We start from the raw sequence: 26,900 nt of genomic DNA on the forward strand, positions 1-26,900 counted from the left end.
ACCCCAATAGGTTGCAATCCCTTATTCATTGGAAGCCAAGTTTTTCGCCTTGTAAACGTGATACACCGAACACTGCATTCAGGGAGATTACCTACCTGTACTTCTTAGTTTGCCGGGAGGTATTCTGTAGTTCATGGTTACCTGGTAATCCTTTTTTGCCTAGATTATCCTGAGTAGTCATTTGATATTTTTGACTCTTTAAACTTAAAAGATCACCCGAGCACTTGTCCTTTTGAGCTCGTTTCAAATCGAAAGTGATAGAGTCATCTTTGCCTTTTTCTCGACTCTGAAAACATGAAAAGGCACCAGTCAACGTCTTAAAAAATTGTTGCCCATGATCACATAACATTCATGTTAGTATTTTTTTAGACCACATCATGTGTATACCTTTAAATAAATTTTAAAAGCCTTGGAATTAATTTCTCTCTTCTTGTTAATTGAGACAAATTCATCGTGGTTGAACCATCAGGTTCACCTAGTTCCTCTTCCTCTCCTCTATCTGAAAGATCGTTTGAGGAGCCTTTTCCTGAATTTCCGCAGTCACTTGAGGACCAAGGTGTTGAACTTGGAATTTTTCTGAGAATTCAACCTTTGTCATCTCGTCCTCCTCCTCCCTCAGATACTGGGTCACTTTCTGACATTGGCCCGAAATCTCTGGATAATCCTATCCAGACTCTCGAGAGTCTGCCGACTCCTGAAGGTTAGCTAGGACTGGTTGTTTATCCTTCAAATTCTTTGTTCGATCCTATTGTGATATCACCCCAACGTCCATATAGTTTGTACAATCAGCCAGGTATTCCTTTGGAATTATCCCCTCGAACATCTTCGGTTGTCTGTCGTCATTTGTTTCCACCCATGGAATCAGAAGGCGAGATCCCAGTCTCCTCTCCGGGTCACTCGGAGGTTTCTGCTACATATTCCACACACTGTCGATGAGCAGGAATATGCTTTCCCTCCTGAAGGGTTCCCTTACACAGGAAGCATTCCGACTAGTGTTCATCCTGAGTTACCACGTAATTACGTAACTTTGGTTTAGTTGGTTTCAGGTACGCCTAGTGCCTCATCGTTATATCACAACCCTATCTAGTTGTCTGGCATTATGCCTACCTTAGGTCCATTCATTCAGAACCCGAACTCTTAGCCGATTGTGAATTTTGTAGTTACTTCAGTTCTGGTGCAACCCACCATTCTGAATCCTCTTGTTTCGTCAGTCCAAGTAACCCGTCTAGTTCAACCGACGGTCTTGAGTCATGTCTCTATTAGTTCTTTGATCCCTCCAGTAAGTGGACAGGATGTGCCACTGCCTGGGGGGGAAAATTCGAATGTTTCTATGATGTCTGGCATAACCAATGTGAGTGGTTCACAAACTCACATGGTTGGGATGAACCAGCCCTTTCCTGGTGCCATTCCAAACGTCGCTGGTCCTTATGGATCGAGTAATGTCCAGCACCAGCAGCCTTATGTGGCTTAGGTTCAATACCAACCTCCTTATGTTCCATATGGTTCACAACGATGGTAAACCCACCTTACGTCCCTCAAGTTTGACCTCATGTTCAACTTGGTCTGTCTGTCGTGCCTAGTGGATACGGCCAGATCCAGTTTGGGAACTTTCAAGGTGTTACTCCAGGAACTATCCAAGTACCCTTACAGCAACAAGGGAAACCTTCATAGCAGCAAGGGCCATCCATGCAACAATAAGGGAATATAATGTAGCAGCAAGGACAATTGCAACAATTGGAAGGTCAACCCTTGCAACAGTCGCAACAAACCTTGCAGTCGCAGATGCAGTGTGTTCAACAACCCTCCTAGCCTATGTCCTCGCAAGGTCAACCTCTGCAGATGCAGGGACAACCTTTACATCCACAAGGTTAGCCCTTGCAACAATAAGGTCAACCCAGGCAACAACAACCCTTATACTCATATCAACAGGGTCAACCTTTGTAGGGGCAAGATCAGGGTCAAGTCCTGCAGCAGCAGGCCCAAAATCCTTATGTCCAAGGGCAACAGGTTTAGAATCGTTATGTCCAAGGATAGTAAGTTCAACAACCTTACACCCAGGGGTAGCAGGTGCAAATTCTGTATGTCCATGGTCAACAAGCTCAACAGCCTTTTAACCCCTATGTTGCTTATCAATAGCCTATGGCCAGACAATTTCAAGGCTTTCAAGGCCAGAATCCTCCTTATGGGCAAGGTAACCTATAGTGGAGGAAAAATCAAAATGCCATATGGAAAAAACCCTCCACTATGGGGACAAAATCCTTACCAGCAGGGATGGATTTTGCAGGTTGGGCCCACTTATAGGCCTCAAATGCCTTTCAATACCCAATTTCCGTTCTTGGCCACATTGGAATTTCCAGATGTGTCTAGACTCACGAATGATCCAATTCTTCATTCGCCATACTGGCCTCCAGTTCCATCCAAGATCCTGAACGATTGTCCGAAGTTTGAAGGAAAAGCGAAAGAGGATCCAAAATCCCACGTGATGACATATCACCTCTGGTGCTCCTCGAATTCCTACATTAATGATTCCATTTGTCTCTGGCTTTTCCAACGAACTCTCATAGGTGTTGCAGCCAAGTGGTACATCGAACTCCCTCGAAGTACCTATCATGACTTTAACACTCTCGCCATGGCCTTTCTCACACATTTCCAGCTGCCGATTCGCTATGAAACTGGCACCCATCTCCTTACGTCACTCAAGCAAGACACTGCGATCCACATCTCCAATCACATCCATGAATGGAGACATAGGCGTCGCCTGATCAACTTTGAGATTGTTGATCAGTTGTTGACTGAATGGTTCACCAAATCATTCATCAGCAAAATTGTTGAGGACATTGCTATGGGTGGATGTGTCACTAAGGAACAAGCCATCGCACATTCCCAGTATCTAGACCTCATCTATTTGCAATCTGGCACGTTATATGATATGTTACTCAATGTGCCCAGACCATCATCTGATTTGGTGACATCCAAGTCTCTGGCTACACCTCCTGTTGATGGAGTAATTAGTTCAGTGTCCCAAACCCCCACAAAATCTTCTTCCAAACAAAAGTCGGTTTCCAACGTTGGTTCCAATGATTCCTCCCATAATTCACCTAGTCCTGGTAAAACCTCAGAGGTTCACATTGTCCAGTCTACCACAACGGACAAATCCTCTAAAGGTAAGAAGAAAGGCAAAGGCAAAGGTAAAGCCGATGCCCCGAAACAAGGCCCTCCTAAGCCATCTACTAGTGATGCTTCTCAATGGAAGCCTAAGTACCCATGCCTCATCTGTGAGGAGGATCACTATACTAACGATTTTACCAGACAATCCGAAGTTAGTGTTTGCTCAAAGGGACCCCAGCTATCCTGAAAGAGCCCTTTCCGTCCCAGCAGAACCAAATGGTAGACCAACCCCAATCATTTATTTCTTCAGGTACCCATGTGTTCATGATGAATATGCCTATCAATGTGGCTACCAAATCAAAAGATTATCAAACACCTACCCTAATAGCAGGGAAAGAGAAAGAAGGTACCCCTTCCTCTTCTATCCCGTCAAGTTCTGGTCCTCTCCATATAGAGCGACCTAGTCTTGATTCCGCCATTCGACCACCTTCTCGAGGTGTGCTACGAAAGTCCTCATACAATCCAAATGCTTGAGCCACTCAACATTATAACATTGTTGAGGATTTGGCCCAAGCGCCATCGATTATGTCTACTCTCGAGGTCCTTCAAAGCTGTCCTTCTCAACGGAAATCATGACTATCGGCTATTGGAGGTATTGATCCAACTGACTCTAATCTCATTTGTTTTGATTTGGAAAACCACATTCCACATTTACCTCATTAGATTTCCTTTCTCATTCAGGTGATCATAAATGAGAAAACCATTCATAGGACCATCATCGATGAAGGTGCTTCTACCTGCATCATGTCTATCGCTTGTTGGAAGGCAATTGGTTCTCCTACTTTGAACCAGTCCCCTAACACTTTGGAAGCTTTTAACGGACGTGATTTTTGACCATTTAGTGTTCTCCCTAACCTTGCCATTACTTTGGAGGGCAAGACTATTCACATCGAAGTAGAGATTGTTGACACCAATCTGAACTATAATCTTCTACTCGGACAGAGTTGGACCCATGCCATGCATGATGTAGCCTCCTCCCTTTTTTGCGTGATTCGTTTTCCCTATCAAGGGAAGATAGTCACAGTCGACCAATTGTCCTTCTTTGCCTCTTCCTCGTCGGATGGAAATGTTCCTTATGTCAGGCACACCGGTGCTCCTTACGAGAGTGTGGGGGCAGGACTTTTTAAAGATCCTGCCTTGATGGGTATTTTTCCGATCCTGCCTCTGCATGTTGCCTCTGTCAACATGATTTTGGTCAAGTCTGATCCTTGGGTCATTCCCTCACTGGATCTTGTTGATACATGGGGCGAGGTTATGCCGCTAAGCCCTACCAAAATTAACTATGTGGAGATTGTTTCGGCTTCACCTTCGGTATCCTCTGATCATTCTGTTTCGAGTGCATCTCTCGACACGTATTCTCAATCCCTGTGGCTTGGTTCTTCAGAATCTCCCGATCCCTTAGCCGAGAATTTTCTTTCTGACGAGAGTATCATGGAAGTTATGTCTCTGGAGGAAGTACCTTGGAATGACACTCATCATCGTTCCTCGTTCTTGCCTGGCCCGGCGGTCATGTCTACTTGTCTCGAGAAGTTATCTTCTAAGTTCCTGACCACTTCAGATGCTGATCCTGACTCATGAATTTTGGTCGGAAGTGAACATGGGTAACATTACCCAAATGATGCCAATTAATATTTCTGTCAAGCCTGGTGTCGTTGAAAATGTCCATATCAGGGTAACTTGTTCTCCTGGCTTTATACTCGTCTGTTTCAGGAATTACGAGATGTTTTTGCATGATATTATGAAGAAATTCCTGGGATTGACCCAAGTATAGTCGTGCACGAAATTCTGAATTACCCTCATGCGAAGCCTGTTCGCCAACGACTTCGTCTAGTGCACCCTAGAAAAGTGACCGCCAACAAGGGTGAAGTTGAAAAAATTTTCAAAGATGGATTTATTTATCCAATCCCTCTTACATATTGGGTGTCTAATATTGTACTGGTGATCAAGAAAAAAGGAACTATTCGTGTTTGCGTTGATTACCGTGATTTCAATCATGCCTGTCCAAAGGATAATTACCCCACTCCTTTCATTTACCAGATCATTGATGAATGCGTCGGGACTGAAATCTTTTCCTTTATGGACGGTTTTTTTGGTTACAACCAGATAAACATTGCGTCGACTGATCAAGATAAGACAACCTTTATCTGTCCTTGGGGGACCTTCACATATAAAAGGCTCCCTTTTGGCCTTAAGAATGCTAGGGCTACATTTAAAATAGTGATTTCTTATGCGTTCCATGACATTCGAAACATCATTAACGTTATTTGACTGACCTTCCCACTCATTCACGTAAGTGCCATGATCATCTTGATCATCTCCGAAAAAAATTTCTTCATTGTAGATATTACAACATTCGGTTGAATCCACATAAGTGTGTCTTCTGTGTCGAATTTGGATGACTCCTCGACTTTATTGTTTTGAAAGAAGGCATTCACCTTGATCCTCTTAAAGTCGAGGCTATTGTTAATTTACCCCCTCCATATTCGTTGCATCAACTTTAGAGTCTGCAAGGGAAAGCAAATTTCCTTCGTCATTTTGTACCTAACTATGCTGAGCTAGCTTCAGGGTTCACCCGATTGCTTAAGAAAGGAACGCCATTTGTTTGGGATGAGGCTGCCCAAAAGTATTTCGATGACTTAAAAGCTGTCCTCATTAATGATCCTTTGCTGCACCCTCCGAACTATCATCACAATTACTTCTTTTATCTAGTTGCAGCCTCTAGTACCATTGCTATGGTGTTGGTACAAGATGATGACGAAGGTAATGAACATGTTATTTACTACCTCAGTCACAATCTTCTCAATACTGAGATGCGTTATGCTCATGTCGAGAAGTTGGCTTTGGCTACCATTCAGGCTGTTCAGCGCTTTCGACATTACATTCTCCTCTGCACTACAACTGTGATTTCTGAGTGCAACCCCATGACTTACATTCTAGCTCGTCAGTTGCTGGGGGGGCAAGTATTCTAAGTGGATTGTCATCCTCCAATAATTCGATTTGGTGTTTACTACTGCCAAGTCTAATAAATCACTTGTCTTCGTTGAGTTGATTTGTTCTCTTCCCTCTGCCTCTCTTCTTGCTGGTGCTGATGAGTAGCTCTCGGATGAGACTCTTTTTCTGATTAGCACTCTCGACCCTTGGTACGGTGATATCATTGTGTATCTACAGACATTCACCTTCTGGTCTGCGTTAACCAAGGATGATCGCCGATGCATTCGACATCAATCCCAACCTTACGGTATCATTGGAGATACTTTATATCGCATCGGTGTCGATTCAATTCTTCATCGATGTCTAACTCTTGAGGAGGCTGAGAGTGTCTTGAATGACTGCCATTCTAGCGCATGTGGCGGTCATCTCTCTGGATATGCTACTGCTCAAAAGATACTCCGCGTTGGTTATTTCTGGCCCTCGATCTTCAAGGATTTCATCCTTGCTGTTCGCAAATGCCATGAGTGCCAAATTTATTAGTGTAAAATGTGCGCCCCACCCACTCACCTTCACCCTGTTATTATGTTGGTCCTTTTGCCAAATGAGGCATTGACTATATGACATGTAACCATCATTCAATCGAGGGGCATGGTTATATTATCATTTCCATAGATTACTTCACCAAATGGGCCAAAGCGATGCCTACATATTTTGCTGACGGTAAAACGACAACTCAATTTCTATTCAATCACGTTATTTCCAGGTTTGGAGTGCCTCAGGCCATTGTCACTGACCATGGCAGCCATTTTTGAGATTATATGATGGCTGAGCTGACTTCTACGTTGGGCTTACACCACGATGGCTCAACCCCGTATTACCCTCAGGCCAACAACCAAGTTGAAGTTGTGAACAAGGTCTTGGTTACAATGCTTCAACGCACCATTGGGATGCACAAGTCAAATTGGCATCTCATGCTCTTTTCAGCTCTATGGGCTTACCGAACCTCGACCAAAGACGCAACTGGATTCACACCATTCCAGCTAGTCTATGGTCTGGAAGCAACTTTACCGATTGAGTGTGAAATTCCCTCACTCAAGCTAGTTGTCGAACTTCTCCCCGAGACCTCGCCTCAAGAAGAGCGCCTCTTGTATTTAGAATGATTGGATGAGACTTGTTGTCTTGCTGATTTAGTCATTGAAGCACATAAAAAATGGGTTAAGTCCCATTTTGACCAGTCAGTCTCTCCTCGTGCTTTTTCTGAGGGTGATTTGGTTTTATTGTATGATCAAGCTAATGATAAGATGGGGGTAGGTAAGTTCAAACCCATGTGGCATGGGCCCTACATTGTTAAACGTGTGTTACAGAAAGGGGCCTATGAGCTGATTGATTATGAGGGAAATCCTTTAGAAAAGCCCTGTAATGGACTTTATCTCAAAAATTACTATGCCTGAGTCATCTCGCATGGCTACTTTTGTACAATAGTGTGTTATTCATTTTTGTGCAGTGTGGTTTGGTGTGTTGTTTTTCAAGCAGATTTCATGCTTATTATGTCTTCGCCTGCTTTGCAGATGTCTGTGACTCCTCACATCGATTTCGTTGATGGTGCTTGCCGTAGTACCCATAATCTATCATCCACGGCATGGGCCATTTATAACCCCCATGGTGAGTTGATTGATCTTCAAGGTATTTGTTTAGGTCGAACAACTAATAATATTGTTGAGTATAGCATGGTTATCGAATTATTATCAGAAGCCATTTCTCTTGACATATGGGAATTGGTTATCAACCTTGATTCACAATTTGTCTTTCTTCATCTCATCGGGTAATGTTCTGTCAGAAACCCTTAGATATTGAGAATGTATTTGCGTGTTTGTCTATTGGAGAGAAATTTTGATTACATTACATATCATCATATTCCTTGACATATGAATACATTGACAGATGCATTAGCTAATTATGTGTTGGATAAACATTTGCGAAATATGTGAAAAATAAAACATTTGTACCATAGTGAGCAAGGTAATATAGCATATGCATATATATATATATGTGTGTGTGTGTGTGTGTGTGTGTATAATGTTTGTCATACATCAAAACCCCAAAAAATAATATATGTGTTCAAGTACATCTGTGGCTCGCAGGCCTCAAAAATGTAAAATGCTAATCCTATGGACTACTCGGCATGGTGCTTATGATAGCACGTAACTTCTCATACTACACGAGTCAACAGTTGGCGGGATACGATCTGATACCCCCAATGTGTGCTGTTGATGCTAGCGTGGGATGTCACCCACCCAGGCATACTTTGGGATACCTCTGGCCAATCCCTCGAGGTTCCGCGTGATCTCCTCCTCATTATCACCTTCTTCCTAATAAGGAGCAATATCAAACTGTCATGCAATGTGCCTGGCAATTGGGGACATCTCGACAGGTCGCTCTGGTCCCAAATCTGCATTTATAAAATTGAAATTTCATGAATTCATATATTTCAAAAACAAAAAAAAATAAAAAATTAAAATGGTTTTGCTTACCTCATTCATCATGATCTCCTCCCTCTGGGAGCAGCATATCTGGATCGTCACGGAAGTCTGTACCGCTATAAGGACAATCCTCTACTACGATCAGTTGACGCCGTAGCCACGAAAAGAAGACAGGCTTGTATGACATATGTTGGCCCCTGGTGATTCTATGCATCAGCTCACTCCAACAGACCATCCGTGGGTCTCGTGGCAATGGAGGATTCACCTTAGCAAGTTGGTAGTGAAATAGCGGGATCTGCTCCAAAAAGAAGGTCACTAGAACAGAACCATATCCGAACTACTTCAGGTTTCCTGCCTTGGATTTGGATAACTGGCGCTTCATGTTTACCTTCATGGCTTATACCCAGTTCAATATAGTCAATTCCGTACAGTCTATAGCATACTAAAACTTGGACTTATTGGACTCATGTTGTGCTTGAGCCCCAACCACTCTGTTTATGGTCAAAAGCAACACTTTCAGCACAAGATCCTGAACACTCATGATCTCTATCTTGCTGCTCTTTGATTTCAGTGCTTCTGGGCAATGTTCTGTGAGAAACATGTTCACACTTGACCCAATAGGCCTAGACCCATATAGATTGACTGGTTCCCCTCTTCGAGACAGTCTAGTGATGAAATAGATGTCAGAAGTTTCCAATTCCAGTTCTTGGTCCTGGATTACAAAAACGTTCTGATTGACATCACAAAGACTGATCAAATACTGTAGCAACTCAGGTTGAGCACGAAGGCCTGGTGTGCGGAAGAATTTGAGGAGCCCATAGTTCCTCACGGCATTCAAATAGTTTGGTTCTGCCAATCCCTGTGTATCGATTGTCTCGTGCTCACGTTCCTTCCAATAAACCATTTTTCGCTGTGTTTTCCCTACAAAAACCATAACATCAAGTCAACAATCATCCTTGGCTAAAGAAATTTGGATCAAAGCAGATAAATTTGGGCAAAAAATTGAATTTTTTTTGTTCACGGCATCAGCGCGATTGACAGAGTTAATAACCCCCGATCGACGCGATTTTGTGCCCAGAAATTGCGCTGACCGAGGATGAATTTTTTTTTTGCTAAATCCTCCTATAGAAATCCAAAAAAAGGTTAAAAACACGCAAAACAAGCATAAAAATGAAGCTAAGGGTCTCAGCTCTTACTTGAAGCTGAAGGATCGTCGAATGGCATCCCAGATCTCCCGCAATCTGCTCCTGAAAATCTAGGGCACAAATGGGTGAAAATGTCTCCACACAAGGTAGAAAAGTAAAATAGTAAAAATTATTTACTTTTTCCCTCTTTTATTCATTTTTCATGAAATATTAGGTTTTAAAGGAAGTTTAAATCTATTTTACCTCAGATATTGGATAATACGTTTACCTCTTGTGCAATGACAGGTGACAAATTGTTGATGATGGTACTAGAGTCGCATTTAAGCTCTTTTCTCGATTCGTAAAACACAAATGAAAATATCGCCGAGTATTTTTCCCTTTTTGACTCGTTAAAGAGAATAAAAATGGGGGGTCCACTTTCAAGCTCTTTTCCGACTCTTTAAACATGAAAAGATTGCCGATCTCTTGTCATTTTGAACTCGTTAAAGGTTGCGAAACATCATTTACCTAGTATACGTTTACCCCTTTTTTGGGCTGGGATGAACTTTTTATGAAATAGCTACTTCTTGACTAAATTGGTCAAGTGGTTCTCTCAAGTATCGTTTTCTACCTTTTCGGGCTTGAGAGACACAAATGTACGAAAAGGGAACACGTGGAGTTTTATTTTCCGTGTCTTTTTCAAACTCTCTAAACATGAAAAAGATACCGAGTTACACCTTTGTCGGAATCCTTAAAACATTAAAAGACATCGGATTCGTCGCCATTACAAACATGAGCTTCTCCTTCCTAGGGCTCATTAATCTTACTAGGTCAGATTCATCCGAAGGATGGAATTACAGTGCAAGCACATGCTATCCCCTTCAAGCTTAGGATTAAAAAATAATTGGGGCACTTGCCAGAAATGGTGGGGGAAAATGGGAAATTCTATCAGTTATGTCGGCAACTCACTCTTGAACATGACACTTTCTGCTTCGTGTCGGGTTGGGATATCCTCATTTCATCGTTGACCTTCCTGGGTTGGGCCGTTCATTATTTCCTTCCATTTGATCTCTGCCACGTCATCATGACCTCCGATCCTATGGATGCCAAAACTCCAGAGTCATGTCGCCGATATGTTCAAGAGTTGTCCTTCAGTAGTTACACTCATTTCCGATTCTATGTATCATCTGAAATCATTGCATCCCTTTGTCTCGTGTCGATGATGTGGGATACATCATGGCCCTCCTTCGACATGGTCACTTCCTGTTGACTTCAGCTCATTAACCAGGAAGATGGCCAAGAGACTCCCTTCCAGTACCTTAGAGCTTTCATGCCCTAATGGCAAGTTCTTCACACTTGACGACAAGTTCACATCATTGGATTTCGATCGGGTGATTTCACGAGTGTTCAACTTCAGTTCCTTTATTCACATTCCGTGGATTGTGCTGTTAGTACCTTGAGAGCCATTGTCATTATTGGTGGTTCCTCTCGCGCTTGTTAACGGTTCACATCATTGGCCGGTAATCAAGCGACTTTCTAGCATGTTCGACTTCAATACATTTATTCACCTGTTAGAATTTGTACTTCGATCGGGTTGTGTTGGAGTGCAAGACCTTGGGCTCAGATTACAAAAGTCCAAGTTGCAAAGCGATGTGATATACAGGTTTCTTTCAGATGGATGGTTGCGACCATACCATAAGTTGTCATACGTGATCCTCCTCATTATTGGATGGATGCAACCATACCTTGGTTTCGATATGATCCTCCTTACTGGATGGCTGTGCCCATGCCTTGGATCCATTTACATGATCATTCTCTGGATGGTTGCGTCAATACCACGATTCATGTATCATTTGTTAGAGTTTTCAGTAATGTATATGTATCTATGCTTTCTTGTAGGTTTTCCGATGATGGACTCTGGTTCCCCGCATCTACTTGTAAAGTATTTCACCCCTCACTCTAGTTCGACCTTCACGCTTTAGGGGGCATTTATTACACAACATTTTGTCACTGTCCCTGTACTCCCCAATCCATGATCTTGGAGGACCTTTATAGTGAACCCTACCTACTTTCCCTTCTTGAATAAACTCCCATTATGTCCCTCTTCATGAGCAAAACAATTCCCTTTTGCATCATTTCCCAAGAATCTTCCTTTTACCCCAGTTTACAAGACTGGTGCTAATGACCTGTTTCCTCCTCGCGCTGATTTTCAGAGATTAAAACTAGGACTAGCGCCATACGGCGCAACTGAGCCTTTTCTCAGTCACGTTGATCCTCTTTTGGAAAGTTTTTTAAATATGGAGTCGAAGCTTCTAGGTCTAGAAGCTTCGTAACGAAAATATGGTAAATGGTTGGGTTGGATGGAGCCGAGGAAGTATATTTGGGATCCTTTCCCCTATTAATATGGAACAAACACAAGAGATAAGGCCTCTCCCATGATAAGAGGAACCATCTCCCCTCCATCCAAGCTATATAAACCCCTCCTTTTACAAGCTAAACTAGTTTTAGTCTTAGTATTTTTGGAGCTTGAATAACCAACAAGATATCATAGCTTGTAGCCTTCTAGTTCATGTTTATGGAGGGAGAATAGTGTGTTTGGTTTGGTTTGAAACCAAAGGGAAGAATCCTTAAAACTTCCATTTTTAGGGCTATCCATGAGATGCTAGCGGAGGTGTGGGAACCCGGATACGTCGGAGGAGACAGGCAACGTCAAGGCATTAGTTGTAATCTCTTTCTAAACTTATATGAATACAACTATTGATTGATTTCCTACATTGAGTGTTATCTCACATTTGATGGCTTAAGATTCCTTGACCTTTTAAGTAGGCTGAATGCAATTTGTATGCTATCACGTTTGTTGTTGTTGTTTGTTTTCTTGTTTTAGGTATTCGAAGGAAGGAAATGAAAGGTAGTTGGAGTAAGGAAGCAGGATCATCACCAAGCGAAATAGCGTTCTAAGAGGTAGGCCCTCTTATTTGATTATAGCTTAAGGAATTTTTCCATAGATTGTTTGTTTGTGGCTAGACCCGCTCTCTCAGGCTAGAGGAATTGTCTTTGTCTGCATTGAGAATTTAGTTGCACCACAGGGTCTGACTCAAAGGTGGTCAGTTACAAGAGAGATTGTAGTGTAGTTGGCTAACAAATGGGTGGAGAGTGGAAGTCCCTCCTTCAATTGCTAGTTATTCTAACATACTCAGATAAGTATAAGTATCTATGCATATTTGGAATATGAACTATGACATTCCGTATTTTGCTTATGATTAATGCAATTTTTTGTATGTTTATGAATGATTGTATCAGGTTTACGTTTATGCTCAGAATTGAAAAGCTATCTTATATATTTATGGAGGTAATGAATGTTTAAATATTATTTCCATACTAATGATTTGTATGTAATTTTATGTGTTGCGATTTGATTATATATCTGTTTTGTGTTGATGATCACTTAGTTCATGAATGGCGTGGTAAATATGTGGGTTTTGCACACTCATATTCTTGTTGTGACTGAGAATTGTAACTAGATTAATATCCTGAGATTCATTGTTTAAAACATGGTATGTAGCAACTCTTTAGTGGTGATACAAATCTGTATGTCTCATTGAAGATGAATGAAGGAATCCTATCTCATTGAAGAATTTAATTGACCCGCAACAAACAATAAAGCTGGGTTGCTTTGCATATGAGTTCACTTTATACAAGGTTGAATCTAGGTGAATTGGCCATTAGAGCCACACCCTTTCTCTTATTTTGGATGTGATGTAGTTTGGATCCTTGTTGGTTCCCCTTTATATTATTATGGATAGGGAACAATATTGTTGAGAGTTAAGTTCATGCCTTGGCCATTATGTTTAAGAAATTTGGTGTTCGAGAAATTTCCCTTTTCATTGAAAATTCCTTAAATTTCTCTTCTTTCCCTTTTTCTTTAGTGCATATGTAGAATCTGGTGAGACAGGATCTGAGGCTATAAGGGAGTAGTTCCATTTGTATAGGATTTTTCTCTATTCAACATCCTTACACATCTAGCATCCAAGGATCCATAGGTTGGCAATGGCCAACACCATCTCGGAGGCCCAGATTTCATCTAGGGTAGGATTTCCATTTAAAAATCCTATGACATATAGGATCCATAGATCTGAGGTTGGATGAGGGCCAACACTTATGTGGAGGACATATTAAGATAGGGAAATATTTCCCTTTCAAAGTCCAATTGTATATGGGATCTAGGGTTGGACGAGGGTGCACACATATGTAAAGGTCCGGATGTGACCCAGGTAAGATTTAATTTAAGTGGAGTTATATATGAGGATATAGGGGTGGAAAAGGTTCACACTTATTTAAAGGCCCACATATAAGGAGAGTGATATATTATTTTGTGGACCCTGCCTGAGATTCTAAGGGTTTGGGGAGTGGTAAGGGTTAACAAAACATTGAAAGGGTAAAATGAGTGTCAGACAAATATAACAATGTAACTCAAAATTCCATAGGGTGAGGACTTGGTGGACCACACATTATGTTGATGTGGTAGTGCCATGAGGTCCAAATAGGGAGCATGTGGATTCCATGTGGTGGCACAATGATGACGTGGCACAGCATAATTGGACAAACATCTTTTGGGCATCACTTTCAATCCGAGAGTCAGATTAAGGTGAAATTTATATCATTGGAAAGATATCGGCGAGATGAATGTGATGGTAGAAACTATTTTGAGATTGGAAGACTTTGATAAAAAGAGGATTTTGTAACCCTATCTTCATAAAAAACCTTAGAGACCAAGTAAAAAGAAAACAAGTAACACCTCCCACATCCTGAGATGGGACAAGGGGATGTGAGGGAGTGTTACAATATGAATGGCTTGAACACCTAAACTTTTGAATTATAAACCTAATGGTAAAACAAAATAGTGTTTTTATTTTACCTACAATCCCCCTAATGGAGTGTGTGAAGGATTTAAAGTTTAAGGAATTTAGGGCATTTGCTGAAAAGAATTGTAGTTAACCTATGAAATATTTGAGATCTAATAATGAAGGAGAATATGTGAGCAAGGAAATTGAAAAGTACTTCTGTAATATCCCTAGTTTTGACCCCTATATTATATTGGACCTAATTATGTGTCAAGAGTAAAAATGTAATGTAATGATGAAAATAAATTATTGTAAATGATGCCTAATGAAAAAGATGTAATTATACCAATATGGATTCCTTGTGAGAAGCTTAAGACCAAGGCTCAAATAGTGAATGGCTAGGCATATTTGTGCATGTATTTGAAAGGACAATATGTAGCATTTCCATGATAGGACTAAATTTTTTAATTGTGCATGTGAAAACATAATAAAGAAAAGGCCAAGACTAACTAGGAAAGAACACCTAAGAGGATATGAGTCCATGAAAGATAAGAGGTGAGTGTGTCCAAGGGGAATAACAATAATCCTAGCTATCTATGTATCCTAATCATTCCCTTTTCTTATTTACCATGTTCCATATTCCAACTCCTTTTATTTTAATGTTACTAGTAGTTAGTTAAAAGGATATCTTTCATTTTAAATAAAGACATGAGAGTGGGACTGGAAGGGAAGGGTGGAAATACTTCATTTTTTAGGAATTCTAAACACCTTCGACTTTCACGAATCCATGAAAAGTTCAAAGGATTTATTTTCCTACCTCATTGACCATGTAGAAATGAATTTATTTGATTTGGAAAAGGATATTCTCAAATTCATGTGATCTATGGAGGGGAGAAGACTACTCATGAAAACTAATCTGCATAAATTTTTTCATAGTCATAGAGAGAAATGAAAACACCAAAGATATGGAGAGGAGATGTATTGTGGAAAGATAAGCTAGACTAAATAAGGAATCATCTTCCAAGCCACTATGGATATTGATCGGTAAATATTAAACAACTAATTTTTATTGAGGGGGAATATGACCATAAATAGTAATTGAGGCTCTCATTGCACATAATGAAGATAATTGACAAGAAGAATATTCATATGGTATTTTTGGGCGGAGGAGAGGCTATCTTCATGTGTTATATGGGTAGTAGAGGGATTTCCATACCTATGTTGACTGGAAGATTATGCTAATAACATTATGCAATGAGTTTCTTGGTTGATCTTGAAATCATCTAGGATGGAAAGAGTGATATGAAAGCCTTGATAATTTCCCTTCACCAAAGTGGTTTCATAACATAACTTGAGGGTGTCATCTATGGAGGAATACCTATGGTTGCATTGAAAATTTATCACATCAATCAATGGATTGAATCAATTTATGAATACTATAGATACTCTATCTCTACTAGATAAATATTTTGTTATCTTGGGATACTATTTTTTTACATGTGAATATTTCATTTGATTTTTTCTTCTCGTTTCATATTTTTCTTCTTGTTGTATGAGTTTGGAATGCCTTCTTAATAATTAGTCTTGATATGAATTCTAATTGAGTGGGAAAAGTTATGATTAGATAGTCACTTTATCAACATGGTATGATGTTGTCTCTACTTAGAAACTATTGGGAAAGTAATCTAAGTAAAGTTTTGTTCCCTTTCTGATGAATTTTTATGTTTCTTTAAGTAAAGTTTTTGGCCTAGGTGTTTGTATTAAAATTCATTAGTTGAGTTTACAACTCAAACAAATTTTCCCTCTAATATAGGTTTAGTCAAATAATTAAGTGTCATATCCTTGTTAGTATTTATGTCTCAATTCTCTTCAACAACTTCCACTATAGTGAATATATCAATAATTTCCTTGGATTAAGAACCAACAATTCTATAGATCATGATCGATTTTCTTGCAACATTTACATTTAAGACTTCCTCTCTATCTTCTTGATCTACTTTCCCATCAAAGTGTTGGGATTGATTGACTTGTCAACATTAGTTGACTTAGGGCTTGAGTTTTTAGTTCTATGGTAGCGTACCATTTCCATAGCTAGTAAAGTCTCTTTTCTATTTCTATTTTTTCTTGGGTTAAATAGATATTTCTTTCTTGTAGGTATACTCTAGCATTTTGAAACTAAAATAGCCCTACTTTTCTCTAGATTGTTGTGTAGAGCTTTGTATGAAACCAGTTCACAAAAAGATAGAAAAGGAAGATCAACGCCTTAGAATTAAGCCTCTTCGAGGGGGCAACCTCCTTTAAATTACACAAATGAACAATTTTTGGATGATACAAATGACAAGACATCCTTTCTATATATAGGAGTCTAAGGGGTCATAATGTAATCAGAGCTAACATAACAATAATAATGTAAGGGCACAATAATAACAATAGTGGGATTCTATGGGGCACACTAATAACAATTTTGGGACTACATGGGCACAACAATATAATAAGCGGGTTGTAATAATAACAATAAGGGGTTACACTAGTAGTATAGGGACCTAACATGCCCCTCTCCTTCAAAAAGTTTTGTCCTCAACACTTGAGTAGTTCTTGATGCTTCTGTATAAAACTCTTGTCCTCCCATGTGGAATCTTTAGTGAGTAAGTTCTTCCACTTGATGAGATACTCTGAAATTGATCGATTTCGTAATCGTCGGGTTCTTATTTCTGTGACTGCTCCAGGCTCCAATATGATTTTTCCTTCCTCGTCAAGTTCTGACAATATTGTTTGAACTGGGAGCTTCTGCAACTTTTGAATGAGTGGCCACACTTCTTTGTACTTCTTCCATTCATCCCCTGCTTCGTTTATTCCAATCTGATTGCATAAGAGAAATAGAGCAAAACAATGCTTCCACATCCTCATCCTTTCTTGAGAGTGCATCTGCAACAACATTTTGCTTCCCTTTTTTGTAGATGATTCCAAAGTCATAACCCAACATATTTGTGACCCATTTTTTCTCTTCTTCTAAAGATAATCTTTGTTCTAAAAAGTATTTAAGACTATCATGATCCATTTTTAATTTGAAGTGTCTTCCCATTAGGTAAGGTCACCATTTCTTAAGTGCATGTAGTATTGTCAATATTTCCTTCTCATAAATAGCTTGCTTGAGATGTAGCTGTAAAAATACCCAATCGCCTACATCAAAACTTCTTTCACTACGATGTTGATATGCTTGTTGTTTCATTTGATTCCACACCAAAGTGGCGTTATCCTTTAAAAGTTGGAGAACTTGTTGTTGATGCTCGATGTGATCTTTCACTGCTTGAATCTTTTTCTTCTTGATATGTCCTTCTATCTTGAGAGTTTGTGGAGTCGTAATTTTTTCCAATGCATTACAAGATATGGTTGGATTCATTTTTTGATGCTCGATGTGATATTTCACTTCTTGAACATTTTTCTTCTTAATATATCCTTCTATCTTGATAGTTTGAGGAGTGGTAATTCCGCCCAATGCATTACAAGATATAGTCGGATTCATTTCTTCTTCCTTGATGTGATCTTTCACTTCTTGAACCTTTTTCTTCTTGATATGTCCTTCTATCTTATGAGTTTGAGGAGTGGTAATTCTTGCCAATCCTTTACAAGATATGGTTAGGTTCATTTCTTCTTTCTCTGGGATTGGTTCCTGGTGTATATCCTCTTCTTTTGATGTTTCTTGATACTTTTCTTCCTCCTCTTCATAATCTATGTAAAATAATTTCTTCTCAGCACATTCATGACCTTTAGTGTATTTTCTATCACAATTGTAACAAAGCCATTTTTCTCTTTTTTCTTCCAATTGTTGTTGTGTAAAACTTGTAGGTTGTAGAAGGCTAGGAGAAAACACACCTCCATAATTATATTCATGAGTGGTGGGATTCCTTGTTTCCATAATTTCACTTTCAATTTTTATTTCCCTCCTAAATACCTTCTCTAGTGAATCGGGTTCCCAAAGATGAACCTCATGTTGAATGTTATCCTTTAAAGTCCCTATGAAGACATCAATCCTTTGCTTCTTTGGAATATCAATTAACCTTATATTCAATTTTTGAAAGTCCTCAATGTGCTCTGCCATTGAACCCTTTTGTTCGAGATTTATCAATTGGCTAAAGAAGGTGTCACTCTTTGTATCCTCATAATGTGCTATCATTTCTTACGTGAAAATTGACCAAATGACAAGTGCTTTACGAGAACAAAGCCCTTTATACCATAAAAATTGATTTGGTTCTAAATGTAAAGATGCAATATGTACCCTCTGTAACAGTTGAACCTCATGTAGATCAAAATATTACTCCATCTGTAGTATCCAATTTACCGGATCGTTGCCATCAAACTTCGTCATACCGCCTTTTCTTGATTTTAGGAACTTGATCTTGAAACCACTGTAACTTGGTAATTTCAGATATCCAAGTTCTGAAATTGCGTCCTACAATAGCTCTTTGATTCCTCTTTCTAACCCCACAAGTCTAATCAGAATTTGATTATCCAAGAAAGAGTTATGCCCAATCTCCTACGATGAACTGATTATATAATGTTTCAATAGAGTGAAATTGTATGACGTGCCACATGTCACTGTTTCGACCTTCGGATCTAAAAAATATACACAGAAAGATACGGTTTGTCCTATTTTTGTAACTTCTTACAAAATTTCAATTTTTTTCTCAGAGAGAAAGTTATGACTATTTTCCCAAGGTCACCTGTTTAGAATGTAATTTAGGAGTCTACAAAAACCCTAACTTCCTCAGATTATATCTTCGAAACTATAGATATAAAAGATCTGAGATTCAGATCTGAGCTTTACCGAGATTTCGGCTCAAATGGGTTTTAATTTCAGATTCTGAACCTTTGTATTAAAATATTATAGCGCAAATTCCACGATGACCTATTTGAGATGAAATTCCGAAGCTTGCAACAACCCTAACTTCCTCAAATCATATCTCTAAAAATCTAGCAAGAAAAGATTGGAAATTCGGACCCTAGGTTCAAACCAATGTATTATCAAATGGGTTTTTTTTTTAGCTTCTGAAACTTCCTAGAGAAAACGTTATAGCGAAAATTCCACGATGACCTGTTTGGAGTAGCGAAACCCTAGAATCCAAAGCTCTGATACTAAATGTTATGAAACCAACTCACAAAAAGATAGAAAAGGAAGATCAATGCCTTAGAATTCAGCCTCTTCAAGGGGGAAACCTCCTTTACAATACACAAATGAACAATTTTTGGATGATACAAATGAAAAGACCTCATTTCTATATATGAGAGTCTAAGGGGTCATAATATAATCAGAGCCAACATAACAATAATAATGTAAAGGCATAATAATAACAATAGTGGGATTCTATAGGGCACAATAATAACAATATGGGGACTACATGGGCACAACAATATAATAAGGTGGTTGTACTAATAGCAATAAGGGGTTACACTACTAGTATAGGGACCTAACATGCCCCTCTCCTTCAAAAAGTGTTGTCCTCAACGCTTGAGTAGTTCTTGATGCTTCTGTATAAAATTCTTGTCCTCCCATGTGGAATCTTCAACGGGTAAGTTCTTCCACTTGATGAGATACTCTGAAATTGATCGATTTTGTAGTTGTTAGGTTCCTGTTTCTGTGACTGCTCCAGGCTCCAATATGATTTTTCCTTCCTCGTCAAGTTCTGGCAATATTGTTTGAACTGGGATCTTCTGCAACTTTTGAATGAGTGACCAGACTTCTTCGTCCTTCTTCCATTCATCCCTTGCTTTGTTTATCCAATCTGGTTGGATAATAGAAATAGAGAAAAACGATGCTTCCACATCCTCATCCTTTCTTGAGAGTGCATCTGCAACAACATTTTGCTTCCCTTTTTTGTAGATAATTTCAAATTCATAACCCAACATATTTGTGACCCATTTTTTCTCTTCTTCTAAAGATAATCTTTGTTCTAAAAAGTATTTGAAACTATCATGATCCATTTTTACCTTGAAGTGTCTTCCCATTAGGTAAGGTCGCCATTTCTTAAGTGCATGTAGTATTTTCAACATTTCCTTCTCATAAATAGCTTGCTTGAGATGTAGTTGTAAAAATACCCAATCGCCTACATCAAAACTTCTTTCACTGCGATGTTGATATGCCTGTTGTTTCATTCGATTCCGCACCAAAGTGGCATTATCCTTTAAAAGTTGGAGAACTTGTTGTTGATGCTCGATGTGATCTTTCACTGCTTGAATCTTTTTCTTCTTGATATGTCCTTCTATCTTTAGAGTTTTAGGAGTCGTAATTTCTTCCAATGCATTACAAGATATGGTTGGATTCATTTATTGATGCTCGATATGATCTTTCATTTCTTGAACATTTTTCTTCTTGATATGTCCTTCTATCTTGATAGTTTGAGGAGTGGTAATTCTGGCCAATGCATTACAAGATATGGTCGGATTCATTTCTTCTTTCTCTAGGTGATCTTTCACTTCTTGAACCTTTTTCTTCTTGATATGTCCTTCTATCCTACGAGTTTGAGCAGTGGTAATTCTTGCCAATGCTTTACAAGATATGGTCAGATTCATTTCTTCTTTCTCTGGGGTTGGTTCCTGGTGTATATCCTCTTATTTTGATGTTTCTTGATCCTTTTCTTCCTCCTCTTCATAATATATGTAAAATAATTTCTTCTCAGCACACTTATGACCTTTAATGTATTTGCTATCACAATTGTAACAAAGCCTTTTTTCTCTTTTTTCTTCCAATTATTGTTGTGTAAAACTTGTAGGTTGTGGAAGGCTAGGAGAAAAAACACTTCCATAATTATATTCATGAGTGGTGGGATTCCTTGTTTCCATAATTTCACTTTCAATTTTTCTTTCCCTCCTGAATGCCTTCTCCAATGAATCAGGTTCCCAAAGACGAACCTCATGTTGAATGTTATCCTTTAAAGTCCCTATGAAGAAATCAATCCTTTGCTTCTCCTTTGCTTCTCTGGAATATCATTTAACCTTATATTCAATTTTTGAAAGTCCTCAATGTGCTCTGCCATTGAACCCTTTTGTTCAAGATTTATCAATTGGCTAAAGAAGGTGTTACTCTTTGTATCCTCATAATGTGCTATCATTTCTTCCGTGAAAATTGACCAAGTGACAAGTTCTTTACGAGAACAAAGCCCTTTATACCATAAAAAATGATTTGGTTCTAAATGTAAAGATGCAATATGTACCTTTTGTAACAGTTGAACCTCATGTAGATCAAAATATTACTCCATCTATAGTATCCAATTTACAATATCCTTGCCATCAAACTTCCTCATATCGCCTTTTCTTGATTTTAGGAACTTGATCTTGAAATGACTGTAACTTGGTAATTTCAGATATCCAAGTTCTGAAATTGCATCCTACAGTAGCCCTCTGATTTCTCTTTCTAACCCCGTAAGTCTGATCAGAATTTGATTCTCCAAGAAAGAGTTATGCCCAATCTCCTACGATGACCTGATTATATAATGTTTCAGTAGAGAAAACTTGTAATTCGGGAGTCTACAAAAACCTTAACCTCAGATTATATCTCCAAAAATATAGTGAGAAAAGATCTGAGATTTGGACCCGAGCTTTACCTAGATTTTGGCTCAAATGGGTTTTAATTTTAGAGTTTGAACCTTTGTAGAAAAAATATTATAGCGAAAATTCCACGATGACCTATTTGAGATGAAATTCTGGAGCTTGCAAAAACCCTAACTTCCTCAGATCATATCTCTGAAAATATAGCGAGACAAGATCTGAAATTCAGACCCTAGGTTCAAACCGATTGCTTCTCAATGGTTTTTTTTTTAGCTTTTGAAACTTCGTAGAGAAAACGTTATAGCGAAAATTCCACGATGACCTGTTTGGAGCAGCAAAACCCTAGAATCCAAAGCTCTGATACCAAATGTTATGAAACCAGCTCACAAAAAGATAGAAAAGGAAGATCAACGCCTTAGAATTCAGCCTCTTCGAGGGGGAACCTCCTTTACATTACACAAATGAACAATATTTGGATGATACAAATGACGAGGCCTCCTTTCTATTTATAAGAGCCTAAGGGGTCATAATATAATCAGAGCCGACATAAAAATGATAATGTAAGGGCACAATAATAACAATATGGGGACTACACGGTCACAACAATATAATAAGGGGGTTGTACTAATAACAATAAAGGGTTACACTAGTAGTATAGGGACCTAACAAGCTTTTTTTCATACTTAAGTACAAGTTACTCATCATCTTTAAAATCTTTCAACTTAATGATGTATGGGTAAAATGAATCAACATAGTATAACACTTGTTGTCTAGTTTTCTACTTGATGGAGTACCACATTATTTTTAGATTCATCTAATAACTCACAAGTAAAATTCAATCTCTAACACATGTAAAACCTATTCCATGACAATAATTTGGCCCTCTACTATTTTTATCTCAGGGAACTTGACCCTTTATATTTTTGTATAATATTGTATCTTGAAGTAAGTGTTGAATTTTCTTAGTAGACTTATTCAATATAGTGGTGAGGACTCATTAAATAGCATGATTTCGATGTTTTCTTACACTCTAATTGGATTATCACAATTGGGGTGATTGGTATAATCTATTAGACAATCAATATAGCACTAGAATAAGTTCTTATATTCACAATACTACATATTGACAATAGAGAGAGGTTTCTACATTGTTGGTCTCTTTGTGTTTACATTTTGTAGCATCAATTGCATTGACATACAAATTTATTTCCTACAAGTGATTATAGGTCCATTAATTTATGCAATTCTTGAGTGTGACATTTAACAATTCCACTTGCACTAAGAATTTCTTCTAAATGCTTAGCCATACTTTTTATTTGTGGCCCACTTTTTGTCTCCTACCATCTGACAACTTTGTGATCACAATTTTTTTTAACCAACACAAGAGTGGCTTCTTTTCCAAGCCATAAATCTACATTGCAACACTACATTTCTATGGTTCTAGAATTCCCTTTGATGCTAAATATGATTCGTAAAAAATGTGATTCCTATTTTGGGGTGTTTGCAAATTCAACTCTCAACCAACAATATTTGATAAAATTATGTGCAAAAACATGACAAAGATATAATATTTGATAGAATTATATGCAAAAACATGACAAAGATATAACATTGACATATGAACTATTATATGTAATAGTATTTGCATATGTTTTAGAGAATTATTTAGATAAAAATATTGTCCCTACACCGATGTAAAATTTGATGGCATACATCTTCTACTCACACATTGATTTAAAAGATAGACCAATAAACCTTATTTTGATGATCTAGTATAGGAGGTTCACTACAAATTGATATCAAAGCCATTAGTTACAATATTGAAATTGTATAGACTCAAGGAAATAAATGATAAGATGGAAATATTAAGCCAACAAGGTCGCAAAATTGGAATGATAGTTATTATGATTTGAAAGCTAATAGGTAGTAATTTTATATAGTTCCTACTATCCAACTAGAGTTGGGGAAACTTGTCTTTGTGGTAATCATGATAAAATGTCCAATGAAACCAATCATAAGAGGAATTTCTTTAATATGTGATGTGAACATGAACGTGCGTGATGATACTACTAAGAAAGTTTTTGTTTTGGTTGAACGTGCATGCCAATACTACTAGTTTTTTCTTTTCTATAATACTATAAATATTGTGATTAGCAAGTAGTTATATGAAACTAATGACATAAGTAAATTTATTAAGTCATTTTCTAGTGTAGACATGACCTAAAAAAAGGACCTTAGAAAACCTCAAAACGACGAGACACAATTGAGTTATAACTTTCACAACAATTTTATATTTTCAACTAACATATCCAACTCACCGCGCTTAACATTTTATTTGGGAATTGATGTGGGGGGTGTGGAAACTATTATCTACCAAATATTTGTTTTGAAGTGGGATCTAAAGAAATTTTGTTTTACCAACCAATAAATCTAAGAAAACAATACAAATAATATCTAGAAGATAACCCTTCTCAATAATCAAATTTTTGATTATTAATTGTTATGCTATATATAGACTTTCCTCAAAGCCATCACTTCTATAAATTTTTGGTCAGTTTGACTTGTGTTATTGTCATATATAATTATTGGTTCCCACATTGAATCTTGGAGCATTCCTTTACTAGTTTCTCATCCTTGGTTTCCATTTGATGTCTTGTTAAAATAAATTTAATATATGCATGATTTAGTTTTGATGGTTGATAAAGAAATGAGAGAAAACATGATATTACAGAAAATAATATAAAATACATTGAAAAGCAAATTATATTAAGAATTATATGGTGAAAACATTGCAATCTAGATAAAAAAAACATGGTAGCTAGAAATATTGGCCTTAATATAAATATTTTATGAATTTGCCCTGAAATTTAGCAAAAATCATTTTCAATTGATGGAATTGTATATATCAAATGTTAACATTGAAGAATCCCATTGCAATAGTGGTAATTGAGGGTGATAAATACACTTTTGAATTAAAAACAACAATTTTAATAATCAAAAATTGCAATTTTCACAAAGATTACATGGCCAAATTCTATTTATGAAAATGAATTTGAAGAAAGTTTAGCATTATTTGAATCATGGTAGGTTATTAATGAAAAGAAAAATGATTGTTGCAATCCCTTATAAAAATTCCTTAATATAGAGTTGGAGATTCATTTTAATATAATATCAAGGAATCCTAGCATGTAAAAGCCTTAAAAACATAAATTCTAAACCTAGGAATCGAGGTGGAAAAAAGTGAGCCCCAATAAATAATATTTAATAATAAGAAACTATTTGGTCTTTCCATACTGAAACATTGTGTTAATTGGAAAACAACCAGGCAATTGTTTTTTAAGAATTGATAAATGAGTTGAAAGCTCATTAACTAACAATTGCCCAACTCCCACTCACTTCTACCAACACTTTTGGAATGTTATTAAGAGAGATTTATGCAGAATGATCAAATACTCCTTAAAGAAACATTGCATTTGTGGGGGCATTAATTCATGATTTATGGCTTTAATTCCTAAAGAAAATATTCCCTCTTCCTTTGATAGATTTTGTCCCATCTTTCTCTACAATGTTTCATTTAAAATCATTTCCAAGCTTCTCGCAAATTGTCTAAAAACAATCCTCCCTCATATTATATCATAAAACCACAGAGGCTTCATCCTTGGGAGACAAATTACAAACAAAATTACCTTAATACAAGATGCTATTGATTCCAATCAGATCAGAGGTGACCAATGAATGTTTATCAAGCTTGATCTATGATCAGGTGCTCAAGTTTATGCTCAAAAATCAAAGTGTCAGAATCTTGTTAAACTCAAATTTAGATCAAAGAGCTCAACATTCTGAATCCAATGGTGTGAACAACACTCAAATCTGAGCTCGTATGAAAACGTTAGATCAAGTCAAAGTTCAAGTTTGACTTGTCTACATGGCAGGATTGTATGACGTGGAAAAGGTCCCAGTGAATGAGGAGAAGCCAAGTGGCAGGCCACCATTGGCCCTCGTATATCGCATATTGCAGGTTGTAGGTGGATCAGGTTAAGAATCGGCCCCAGGCAGTGCCGATTGTGATTTGCGATATCACATATTGCAATTGCAAGAAAGGAGGAGTTATAGAATCAACCCCCGACACAGTTAGGGTTGCGATGCGATATATCACAATCGCATATCGCACAAAGTACCCACCGATATATATATGATACATGGATTATCCACCGATATTGAAATGCAATAAAGTTCTGATTGCGATAGGCTGCTCGAATGCGATACCTTTATGTGTTGCAGTTTATATGCCGCTGGGTCCGCGATATTGCTATCGCAACATTCTTCCATGTTAACAAGACCTTCAGCTCGCCAAACCTCACCGATTGCGATTTGCGATACATCTGATAGGTTATGGCTCACAACACGACAAATTTCTCACTCAGTTAGTATATTTTGGAGTGAATTTATGGGATTATGTCGGTTTTGGAGCAATTTGTGGAACAAATAGTGGGAGAACTAGCAGAAGTCATAAATTCTTTAGTTATCCAAATTGGATGCAAAAAGAGGCTAGATAGCCATTTTTGAGTATTCTGAACTCATTGAGATAGGTTTCAAAGGCATTGGAGCATTGTAAACACACTTTTGTTTTAATTTTGAGCATAATAGAGAGGCCCAAGCATTGGAAGCTGGACTAAGGAGACATAGCCTAGGAGGGGTGAACTCCTCATCAAATCTCTGTGTTGTGTGTTGTATTTTGATATTCTTTGTTGTTATTTTGATGTTGTTTAGCATATGTTTTATGTTAAATTGTTTATAACATTTACATAAGAAAC

This window comes from Pinus tabuliformis, chromosome 3_2 (genome assembly GCF_031772625.1).
Source record: "Pinus tabuliformis cultivar Carrire ecotype Pingquan chromosome 3_2, CPIR1, whole genome shotgun sequence".
Classification (NCBI taxonomy): Eukaryota; Viridiplantae; Streptophyta; class Pinopsida; order Pinales; family Pinaceae; genus Pinus; species Pinus tabuliformis.